Here is a 14,033-nt window from a genome sequence, read left to right as displayed (position 1 = left end):
AGACAACTATACTGAAGTTTGGCAGTCTGGTACGGAGTTCGTATTACATCAATCACATTGTGCGTTACACAACTACACTGAAGTTTGGCAGTCTGGTACGGAATTGGTATTACATCAATCACATTGTGCGTTACACAACTACACTGAAGTTTGGCAGTCTCGTACGGAATTGGCACTACATCAATCACATTGTGCGTTACGCAACTATACTGAAGTTTGGCTGTATGGTACGGAATTGGTATTACATCAATCACATTGTGCGTTGCACAACTACACTGAAGTTTGGCAGTCTGGTACGGATTTGGTATTACATCAATCACATTGTGCGTTACACAACTATACTGAAGTTTGGCAGTCTGGAACGGAATTGGTATTACATCAATCACATTGTGCGTTACACAACTACACTGAAGTTTGGCAGTCTGGTACGGAATTGGTATTACATCAATCACATTGTGCGTTACACAACTATACTGAAGCTTGGCTGTCTGGTACGGAATTGGTATTACATCAATCACATTCTGCGTTACACAACTATACTGAAGTTTGGTAGTCTGGTACGGAATTGGTATTACATCAATCACATTGTGCGTTACACAACTACACTGAAGTTTGGCAGTCTGGAACGGAATTGGTATTACATCAATCACATTGTGCGTTAGACAACTACACTGAAGTTTGGCAGTCTGGTACGGAATTGGTATTACATCAATCACATTGTGCGTAACGCAACTATACTGAAGTTTAGCTGTCTGGTACGGAATTGGTATTACATCAATCACATTGTGCGTTACACAACTATACTGAAGTTTGTCTGTCTGGTACAGAATTGGCATTACATCAATCACATTGTGCGTTCCGCAACTATACTAAAGTTTGGCTGTCTGGTACGGAATTGGCATTACATCAATCACATTTTCTGTTACGCAACTATACTCAAGTTTGGCTGTCTGGTACGGAATTGGTATTACATCAATCACATTGTGCGTTACACAACTACACTGAAGTTTGGCAGTCTGGAACGGAATTGGTATTACATCAATCACATTGTGCGTTACACAACTACACTGAAGTTTGGCAGTCTGGTACGGAATTGGTATTACATCAATCACATTGTCCGTTACACAACTAAATTGAAGCTTGGCTGTCTGGTACGGAATTGGTATTACATCAATCACATTGTGCGTTACACAACTATACTGAAGTTTGGCAGTCTGGTACGGAATTGGTATTACATCAATCACATTGTGCGTTACACAACTACACTGAAGTTTGGCAGTCTGGTACGGAATTGGTATTACATCAATCACATTGTGCGCTACACAACTATACTGAAGTTTGGCTGTCTGGTACGGAATTGGTATTACATCAATCACATTGTGCGTTACACAACTACACTGAAGTTTGGCAGTCTCGTACGGAATTGGCACTACATCAATCACATTGTGCGTTACGCAACTATACTGAAGTTTGGCTGTCTGGTACGGAATTGGTATTACATCAATCACATTGTGCGTTACACAACTATACTGAAGTTTGGCAGTCTGGTACGGAATTGGCACTACATCAATCACATTGCGCGCTACACAACTATACTGAAGTTTGGCAGTCTGGTAAGGAATTGGTATTACATCAATCACATTGTGCGTTACACAACTACACTGAAGTTTGGCAGTCTGGAACGGAATTGGTATTACATCAATCACATTGTGCGTTACACAACTACACTGAAGTTTGGCAGTCTGGTACGGAATTGGCACTACATCAATCACATTGTGCGTTACGCAACTATACTGAAGTTTGGCTGTCTGGTACGGAATTGGTATTACATCAATCACATTGTGCGTTGCACAACTACACTGAAGTTTGGCAGTCTCGTACGGAATTGGTATTGCATCAATCACATTGTGCGTTACACAACTACACTGAAGTTTGGCAGTCTGGTACGGAGTTGGTATTACATCAATCACATTGTGCGTTTCACAACTAAACCGAAGTTTGGCAGTCTGGTACGGAATTGGCATTACATCAATCACATTGTGCGTTACACAACTAAACTGAAGTTTGGCAGTCTGGTTCGGAATTGGTGTTACATCAATCACATTGTGCGTTACGCAACTATACTGAAGTTTGGCTGTCTGGTACGGAATTGGCATTACATCAATCACATTGTGCGTTACACAACTACACTGAAGTTTGGCTGTCTGGTACGGAATTGGCATTACATCAATCACATTGTGCGTTACACAACTATACTGAAGTTTGGCACTCTGGTACGGAATTGGTATTACATCAATCACATTGTGCGTTACACAACTATACTGAAGTTTGGTAGTCTGGTACGGAATTGGTATTACATCAATCACATTGTGCGTTACACAACTAAACTGAAGTTTGGCAGTCTGGTACGGAATTGGCATTACATCAATCACATTGTGCGTTACACAACTATACTGAAGTTTGGTAGTCTGGTACGGAATTGGCATTACATCAGTCACATTGTGCGTTACACAACTATACTGAAGTTTGGCTGTCTGGTACGGAATTGGCATTACATCAATCACATTGTGCGTTCCGCAACTATACTGAAGTTTGGCTGTCTGGTACGGAATTGGCATTACATCAATCACATTGTCCGTTACGCAACTATACTGAAGTTTGGCTGTCTGGTACGGAATTGGCATTACATCAATCACATTGTGCGCTACACAACTATACTGAAGTTTGGCAGTCTGGTACGGAATTGGTATTACATCAATCACATTGTGCGTTACACAACTACACTGAAGTTTGGCAGTCTGGAACGGAATTGGTATTACATCAATCACATTGTGCGTTACACAACTATACTGAAGCTTGGCTGTCTGGTACGGAATTGGTGTTACATCAATCACATTTTCCGTTGCACAACTATACTGAAGTTTGGCAGTCTGGTACGGAATTGGTATTACATCAATCACATTGTGCGTTACACAACTACACTGAAGTTTGGCAGTCTGGTACGGAATTGGTATTACATCAATCACATTGTGCGCTACACAGCTATACTGAAGTTTGGCTGTCTGGTACGGAATTGGCATTACATCAATCACATTGTGCGTTACACAACAACACTGAAGTTTGGCAGTCTCGTACGGAATTGGCACTACATCAATCACATTGTGCGTTACGCAACTACACTGAAGTTTGGCTGTCTGGTACGGAATTGGTATTACATCAATCACATTGTGCGTTGCACAACTACACTGAAGTTTGGCAGTCTAGTACGGAATTGGTATTGCATGAATCACATTGTGCGTTACACAACTATACTGAAGTTTGGCAGTCTGGTACGGAGTTGGTATTACATCAATCACATTGTGCGTTACACAACTAAACCGAAGTTTGGCAGTCTGGTACGGAATTGGCATTACATCAATCATATTGTGCGTTACACAACTAAACTGAAGTTTGGCAGTCTGGTTCGGAATTGGCATTACATCAATCACATTGTGCGTTACGCAACTATACTGAAGTTTGGCTGTCTGGTACGGAATTGGCATTACATCAATCACATTGTGCGTTACACAACTACACTGAAGTTTGGCTGTCTGGTACGGAATTGGCATTACATCAATCACATTGTGCGTTACACAACTATACTGAAGTTTGGCACTCTGGTACGGAATTGGTATTACATCAATCACATTGTGCGTTACACAACTATACTGAAGTTTGGCTGTCTGGTACGGAATTGGTATTACATCAATCACATTGTGCGTTACACAACTATACTGAAGTTTGGCTGTCTGGTACGGAATTGGTGTTACATCAATCACATTTTCCGTTGCACAACTATACTGAAGTTTGGCAGTCTGGTACGGAATTGGTATTACATCAATCACATTGTGCGTTACACAACTACACTGAAGTTTGGCAGTCTGGTACGGAATTGGTATTACATCAATCACATTGTGCGCTACACAGCTATACTGAAGTTTGGCTGTCTGGTACGGAATTGGCATTACATCAATCACATTGTGCGTTACACAACAACACTGAAGTTTGGCAGTCTCGTACGGAATTGGCACTACATCAATCACATTGTGCGTTACGCAACTACACTGAAGTTTGGCTGTCTGGTACGGAATTGGTATTACATCAATCACATTGTGCGTTGCACAACTACACTGAAGTTTGGCAGTCTAGTACGGAATTGGTATTGCATGAATCACATTGTGCGTTACACAACTATACTGAAGTTTGGCAGTCTGGTACGGAGTTGGTATTACATCAATCACATTGTGCGTTACACAACTAAACCGAAGTTTGGCAGTCTGGTACGGAATTGGCATTACATCAATCATATTGTGCGTTACACAACTAAACTGAAGTTTGGCAGTCTGGTTCGGAATTGGCATTACATCAATCACATTGTGCGTTACGCAACTATACTGAAGTTTGGCTGTCTGGTACGGAATTGGCATTACATCAATCACATTGTGCGTTACACAACTACACTGAAGTTTGGCTGTCTGGTACGGAATTGGCATTACATCAATCACATTGTGCGTTACACAACTATACTGAAGTTTGGCACTCTGGTACGGAATTGGTATTACATCAATCACATTGTGCGTTACACAACTATACTGAAGTTTGGCTGTCTGGTACGGAATTGGTATTACATCAATCACATTGTGCGTTACACAACTATACTGAAGTTTGGCAGTCTGGTACGGAATTGGCATTACATCAATCACATTGTGCGTTACACAACTAAACTGAAGTTTGGCAGTCTGGTACGGAATTGGTATTACATCAATCACATTGTGCGTTACGCAACTATACTGAAGTTTGGCTGTCTGGTACGGAATTGGTATTACATCAATCACATTGTGCGTTACACAAATACACTGAAGTTTGGCTGTCTGGTACGGAATTGGCATTACATCAATCACATTGTGCGCTACACAACTATACTGAAGTTTGGCAGTCTGGTACGGAATTGGTATTACATCAATCACATTGTGCGTTACACAACTACACTGAAGTTTGGCTGTCTGGTACGGAATTGGCATTACATCAATCACATTGTGCGTTACACAACTACACTGAAGTTTGGCAGTCTGGTACGGAATTGGTATTACATCAGTCACATTGTGCGTTACACAACTATACTGAAGTTTGGCAGTCTGGAACGGAATTGGTATTACATCAGTCACATTGTGCGTTACACAACTACACTGAAGTTTGGCAGTCTGGTACGGAATTGGTATTACATCAATCACATTGTGCGTTACACAACTATACTGAAGCTTGGCTGTCTGGTACGGAATTGGTATTACATCAATCACATTGTGCGTTAGACAACTATACTGAAGTTTGGCAGTCTGGTACGGAATTGGTATTACATCAATCACATTGTGCGTTTCACAACTACACTGAAGTTTGGCAGTCTGGTACGGAATTGGTATTACATCAATCACATTGTGCGCTACACAACTACACTGAAGTTTGGCAGTCTCGTACGGAATTGGCACTACATCAATCACATTGTGCGTTACGCAACTATACTGAAGTTTGGCTGTCTGGTACGGAACTGGCATTACATCAATCACATTGTGCGTTACACAACTACACTGAAGTTTGGCTGTCTGGTACGGAATTGGCATTACATCAATCACATTGTGCGTTACACAACTATACTGAAGTTTGGCACTCTGGTACGGAATTGGTATTACATCAATCACATTGTGCGTTACACAACTATACTGAAGTTTGGCTGTCTGGTACGGAATTGGTATTACATCAATCACATTGTGCGTTACACAACTATACTGAAGTTTGGCAGTCTGCTACGGAATTGGCATTACATCAATCACATTGTGCGTTACACAACTAAACTGAAGTTTGGCAGTCTGGTACGGAATTGGTATTGCATCAATCACATTGTGCGTTACGCAACTATACTGAAGTTTGGCTGTCTGGTACGGAATTGGTATTACATCAATCACATTGTGCGTTACACAACTACACTGAAGTTTGGCTGTCTTGTACGGAATTGGCATTACATCAATCACATTGTGCGCTACACAACTATACTGAAGTTTGGCAGTCTGGTACGGAATTGGTATTACATCAATCACATTGTGCGTTACACAACTACACTGAAGTTTGGCTGTCTGGTACGGAATGGGCATTACATCAATCACATTGTGCGTTACACAACTACACTGAAGTTTGGCAGTCTGGTACGGAATTGGTATTACATCAGTCACATTGTGCGTTACACAACTATACTGAAGTTTGGCAGTCTGGAACGGAATTGGTATTACATCAGTCACATTGTGCGTTACACAACTACACTGAAGTTTGGCAGTCTGGTACGGAATTGGTATTACATCAATCACATTGTGCGTTACACAACTATACTGAAGCTTGGCTGTCTGGTACGGAATTGGTATTACATCAATCACATTGTGCGTTACACAACTATACTGAAGTTTGGCAGTCTGGTACGGAATTGGTATTACATCAATCACATTGTGCGTTTCACAACTACACTGAAGTTTGGCAGTCTGGTACGGAATTGGTATTACATCAATCACATTGTGCGCTACACAACTACACTGAAGTTTGGCTGTCTCGTACGGAATTGGCACTACATCAATCACATTGTGCGTTACGCAACTATACTGAAGTTTGGCTGTCTGGTACGGAACTGGCATTACATCAATCACATTGTGCGTTACACAACTACACTGAAGTTTGGCTGTCTGGTACGGAATTGGCATTACATCAATCACATTGTGCGTTACACAACTATACTGAAGTTTGGCACTCTGGTACGGAATTGGTATTACATCAATCACATTGTGCGTTACACAACTATACTGAAGTTTGGTAGTCTGGTACGGAATTGGTATTACATCAATCACATTGTGCGTTACACAACTAAACTGAAGTTTGGCAGTCTGGTTCGGAATTGGTGTTACATCAATCACATTGTGCGTTACGCAACTATACTGAAGTTTGGCTGTCTGGTACGGAATTGGTATTACATCAATCACATTGTGCGTTACACAACTACACTGAAGTTTGGCTGTCTGGTACGGAATTGGCATTACATCAATCACATTGTGCGTTACACAACTATACTGAAGTTTGGTAGTCTGGTACGGAATTGGTATTACATCAATCACATTGTGCGTTACACAACTATACTGAAGTTTGGCAGTCTCGTACGGAATTGGTATTACATCAATCACATTGTGCGTTACACAACTATACTGAAGTTTGGCAGTCTGGTACGGAATTGGCATTACATCAATCACATTGTGCGTTACACAACTAAACTGAAGTTTGGCAGTCTGGTTCGGAATTGGTGTTACATCAATCACATTGTGCGTTACGCAACTATACTGAAGTTTCGCAGTCTGGTACGGAATTGGTATTACATCAATCACATTGTGCGTTACACAACTATACTGAAGTTTGGTAGTCTGGTACGGAATTGGTATTACATCAATCACATTGTGTGTTACACAACTATACTAAGGTTTGGCAGTCTGGTACGGAATTGGTATTACATCAATCACATTGTGCGCTACACAACTACACTGAAGTTTGGCAGTCTGGTACGGAATTGGTATTACATCAATCACATTGTGCGTTACACAACTATACTGAGGTTTGGCAGTCTCGGACGGAGTTGGTATTACATCAATCACATTGTGCGTTACACAACTAAACTCAAGTTTGGCTGTCTGGTTCGGAATTGGTGTTACATCAATCACATTGTGCTTTACGCAACTATGCTGAAATTTGGCTGTCTGGTACGGAATTGGCACTACATTAATCACATTGTGCGTTACACAACTATACTGAAGTTTGGCACTCTGGTGCGGAATTGGTATTACATCAATCACATTGTGCGTTACACAACTATACTGAAGTTTGTTAGTCTGGTACGGAATTGGTATTACATCAATCACATTGTGCGTTACACAACTACACTGAAGTTTGGCAGTCTGGTACGGAATTGGCATTACATCAATCACATTCTGCGTTACACAACTAAACTGAAGTTTGGCAGTCTGGTTCGGAATTGGTGTTACATCAATCACATTGTGCGTTACGCAACTATACTGAAGTTTCGCAGTCTGGTACGGAATTGGTATTACATCAATCACATTGTGCGTTACACAACTACACTGAAGTTTGGCAGTCTGGTACGGAATTGGTATTACATCAATCACATTGTGCGTTACACAACTATACTGAAGTTTGGCAGTCTGGAACGGAATTGGTATTACATCAGTCACATTGTGCGTTACACAACTACACTGAAGTTTGGCAGTCTGGTACGGAATTGGTGTTACATCAATCACATTGTGCGTTACGCAACTATACTGAAGTTTCGCAGTCTGGTACGGAATTGGTATTACATCAATCACATTGTGCGTGACACAACTACACTGAAGTTTGGCAGTCTGGTACGGAATTGGTATTACATCAGTCACATTGTGCGTTACACAACTACACTGAAGTTTGGCAGTCTGGTACGGAATTGGTATTACATCAGTCACATTGTGCGTTACACAACTACACTGAAGTTTGGCAGTCTGGTACGGAATTGGTATTACATCAATCACATTGTGCGTTACACAACTACACTGAAGTTTGGCAGTCTGGTACGGAATTGGTATTACATCAATCACATTGTGCGTTACACAACTACACTGAAGTTTGGCAGTCTGGTACGGAATTGGTATTACATCAATCACATTGTGCGTTACACAACTACACTGAAGTTTGGCAGTCTGGTACGGAATTGGTATTACATCAGTCACATTGTGCGTTACACAACTATACTGAAGTTTGGCAGTCTGGAACGGAATTGGTATTACATCAGTCACATTGTGCGTTACACAACTACACTGAAGTTTGGCAGTCTGGTACGGAATTGGTATTACATCAATCACATTGTGCGTTACACAACTATACTGAAGCTTGGCTGTCTGGTACGGAATTGGTATTACATCAATCACATTGTGCGTTAGACAACTATACTGAAGTTTGGCAGTCTGGTACGGAATTGGTATTACATCAATCACATTGTGCGTTTCACAACTACACTGAAGTTTGGCAGTCTGGTACGGAATTGGTATTACATCAATCACATTGTGCGCTACACAACTACACTGAAGTTTGGCTGTCTCGTACGGAATTGGCACTACATCAATCACATTGTGCGTTACGCAACTATACTGAAGTTTGGCTGTCTGGTACGGAACTGGCATTACATCAATCACATTGTGCGTTACACAACTACACTGAAGTTTGGCTGTCTGGTACGGAATTGGCATTACATCAATCACATTGTGCGTTACACAACTATACTGAAGTTTGGCACTCTGGTACGGAATTGGTATTACATCAATCACATTGTGCGTTACACAACTATACTGAAGTTTGGTAGTCTGGTACGGAATTGGTATTACATCAATCACATTGTGCGTTACACAACTAAACTGAAGTTTGGCAGTCTGGTTCGGAATTGGTGTTACATCAATCACATTGTGCGTTACGCAACTATACTGAAGTTTGGCTGTCTGGTACGGAATTGGTATTACATCAATCACATTGTGCGTTACACAACTACACTGAAGTTTGGCTGTCTGGTACGGAATTGGCATTACATCAATCACATTGTGCGTTACACAACTATACTGAAGTTTGGTAGTCTGGTACGGAATTGGTATTACATCAATCACATTGTGCGTTACACAACTATACTGAAGTTTGGCAGTCTCGTACGGAATTGGTATTACATCAATCACATTGTGCGTTACACAACTATACTGAAGTTTGGCAGTCTGGTACGGAATTGGCATTACATCAATCACATTGTGCGTTACACAACTAAACTGAAGTTTGGCAGTCTGGTTCGGAATTGGTGTTACATCAATCACATTGTGCGTTACGCAACTATACTGAAGTTTCGCAGTCTGGTACGGAATTGGTATTACATCAATCACATTGTGCGTTACACAACTATACTGAAGTTTGGTAGTCTGGTACGGAATTGGTATTACATCAATCACATTGTGTGTTACACAACTATACTAAGGTTTGGCAGTCTGGTACGGAATTGGTATTACATCAATCACATTGTGCGCTACACAACTACACTGAAGTTTGGCAGTCTGGTACGGAATTGGTATTACATCAATCACATTGTGCGTTACACAACTATACTGAGGTTTGGCAGTCTCGGACGGAGTTGGTATTACATCAATCACATTGTGCGTTACACAACTAAACTCAAGTTTGGCTGTCTGGTTCGGAATTGGTGTTACATCAATCACATTGTGCTTTACGCAACTATACTGAAATTTGGCTGTCTGGTACGGAATTGGCACTACATTAATCACATTGTGCGTTACACAACTATACTGAAGTTTGGCACTCTGGTGCGGAATTGGTATTACATCAATCACATTGTGCGTTACACAACTATACTGAAGTTTGTTAGTCTGGTACGGAATTGGTATTACATCAATCACATTGTGCGTTACACAACTACACTGAAGTTTGGCAGTCTGGTACGGAATTGGCATTACATCAATCACATTCTGCGTTACACAACTAAACTGAAGTTTGGCAGTCTGGTTCGGAATTGGTGTTACATCAATCACATTGTGCGTTACGCAACTATACTGAAGTTTGGCAGTCTGGTACGGAATTGGTATTACATCAATCACATTGTGCGTTACACAACTACACTGAAGTTTGGCAGTCTGGTACGGAATTGGTATTACATCAATCACATTGTGCGTTACGCAACTATACTGAAGTTTGGCTGTCTGGTACGGAATTGGTATTACATCAATCACATTGTGCGTTACACAACTACACTGAAGTTTGGCTGTCTGGTACGGAATTGGCATTACATCAATCACATTGTGCGCTACACAACTATACTGAAGTTTGGCAGTCTGGTACGGAATTGGTATTACATCAATCACATTGTGCGTTACACAACTACACTGAAGTTTGGCTGTCTGGTACGGAATTGGCACTACATCAATCACATTGTGCGTTACACAACTAAACTGAAGTTTGGCAGTCTGGTACGGAATTGGTATTACATCAGTCACATTGTGCGTTACACAACTATACTGAAGTTTGGCAGTCTGGAACGGAATTGGTATTACATCAGTCACATTGTGCGTTACACAACTACACTGAAGTTTGGCAGTCTGGTACGGAATTGGTATTACATCAATCACATTGTGCGTTACACAACTATACTGAAGCTTGGCTGTCTGGTACGGAATTGGTATTACATCAATCACATTGTGCGTTAGACAACTATACTGAAGTTTGGCAGTCTGGTACGGAATTGGTATTACATCAATCACATTGTGCGTTTCACAACTACACTGAAGTTTGGCAGTCTGGTACGGAATTGGTATTACATCAATCACATTGTGCGCTACACAACTACACTGAAGTTTGGCAGTCTCGTACGGAATTGGCACTGCATCAATCACATTGTGCGTTACGCAACTATACTGAAGTTTGGCTGTCTGGTACGGAATTGGCATTACATCAATCACATTGTGCGTTACACAACTACACTGAAGTTTGGCTGTCTGGTACGGAATTGGCACTACATCAATCACATTGTGCGTTACACAACTATACTGAAGTTTGGCACTCTGGTACGGAATTGGTATTACATCAATCACATTGTGCGTTACACAACTATACTGAAGTTTGGTAGTCTGGTACGGAATTGGTACTACATCAATCACATTGTGCGTTACACAACTAAACTGAAGTTTGGCAGTCTGGTTCGGAATTGGTGTTACATCAATCACATTGTGCGTTACGCAACTATACTGAAGTTTGGCTGTCTGGTACGGAATTGGTATTACATCAATCACATTGTGCGTTACACAACTACACTGAAGTTTGGCTGTCTGGTACGGAATTGGCACTACATCAATCACATTGTGCGTTACACAACTATACTGAAGTTTGGTAGTCTGGTACGGAATTGGTATTACATCAATCACATTGTGCGTTACACAACTATACTGAAGTTTGGCAGTCTCGTACGGAATTGGTATTACATCAATCACATTGTGCGTTACACAACTATACTGAAGTTTGGCAGTCTGGTACGGAATTGGCATTACATCAATCACATTCTGCGTTACACAACTAAACTGAAGTTTGGCAGTCTGGTTCGGAATTGGTGTTACATCAATCACATTGTGCGTTACGCAACTATACTGAAGTTTCGCAGTCTGGTACGGAATTGGTATTACATCAATCACATTGTGCGTTACACAACTATACTGAAGTTTGGTAGTCTGGTACGGAATTGGTATTACATCAATCACATTGTGTGTTACACAACTATACTAAGGTTTGGCAGTCTGGTACGGAATTGGTATTACATCAATCACATTCTGCGCTACACAACTACACTGAAGTTTGGCTGTCTCGTGCGGAATTGGTATTACATCAATCACATTGTGCGTTACACAACTACACTGAAGTTTGGCAGTCTCGTACGGAATTGGCACTACATCAATCACATTGTGCGTTACACAACTATACTGAAGCTTGGCTGTCTGGTACGGAATTGGTATTACATCAATCACATTGTGCGTTGCACATCTACACTGAAGTTTGGCAGTCTGGTACGGAATTGGTATTACATCAATCACATTGTGCGTTACACAACTATACTGAGGTTTGGCAGTCTCGTACGGAGTTGGTATTACATCAATCACATTGTGCGTTACACAACTAAACTCAAGTTTGGCTGTCTGGTTCGGAATTGGTGTTACATCAATCACATTGTGCTTTACGCAACTATACTGAAATTTGGCTGTCTGGTACGGAATTCGCATTACATCAATCACATTGTGCGTTACACAACTATACTGAAGTTTGGCACTCTGGTGCGGAATTGGTATTACATCAATCACATTGTGCGTTACACAACTATACTGAAGTTTGTTAGTCTGGTACGGAATTGGTATTACATCAATCACATTGTGCGTTACACAACTACACTGAAGTTTGGCAGTCTGGTACGGAATTGGCATTACATCAATCACATTCTCCGTTACACAACTAAACTGAAGTTTGGCAGTCTGGTTCGGAATTGGTGTTACATCAATCACATTGTGCGTTACGCAACTATACTGAAGTTTCGCAGTCTGGTACGGAATTGGTATTACATCAATCACATTGTGCGTTACACAACTACACTGAAGTTTGGCAGTCTGGTACGGAATTGGTATTACATCAATCACATTGTGCGTTACACAACTATACTGAAGTTTGGCAGTCTGGAACGGAATTGGTATTACATCAATCACATTGTGCGTTACACAACTACACTGAAGTTTGGCAGTCTGGTACGGAATTGGTATTACATCAATCACATTGTGCGTTACACAACTATACTGAAGCTTGGCTGTCTGGTACGGAATTGGTATTACATCAATCACATTCTGCGTTACACAACTACACTGAAGTTTGGCAGTCTGGTACGGAATTGGTATTACATCAATCACATTGTGCGTTACACAACTACACTGAAGTTTGGCAGTCTGCTACGGAATTGGTATTACATCAATCACATTGTGCGTTACACAACTACACTGAAGTTTGGCTGTCTGGTACGGAATTGGCATTACATCAATCACATTGTGCGTTACACAACTATACTGAAGTTTGGTAGTCTGGTACGGAATTGGTATTACATCAATCACATTGTGCGTTACACAACTATACTGAGGTTTGGCAGTCTCGTACGGAGTTGGTATTACATCAATCACATTGTGCGTTACACAACTAAACTCAAGTTTGGCTGTCTGGTTCGGAATTGGTGTTACATCAATCACATTGTGCTTTACGCAACTATACTGAAATTTGGCTGTCTGGTACGGAATTGGCATTACATCAATCACATTGTGCGTTACACAACTATACTGAAGTTTGGCACTCTGGTGCGGAATTGG

This window comes from Haliotis asinina, chromosome 10 (genome assembly GCF_037392515.1).
Source record: "Haliotis asinina isolate JCU_RB_2024 chromosome 10, JCU_Hal_asi_v2, whole genome shotgun sequence".
NCBI classification, from domain to species: domain Eukaryota; kingdom Metazoa; phylum Mollusca; class Gastropoda; order Lepetellida; family Haliotidae; genus Haliotis; species Haliotis asinina.
Note: the sequence above shows the minus strand (reverse complement) of the source record.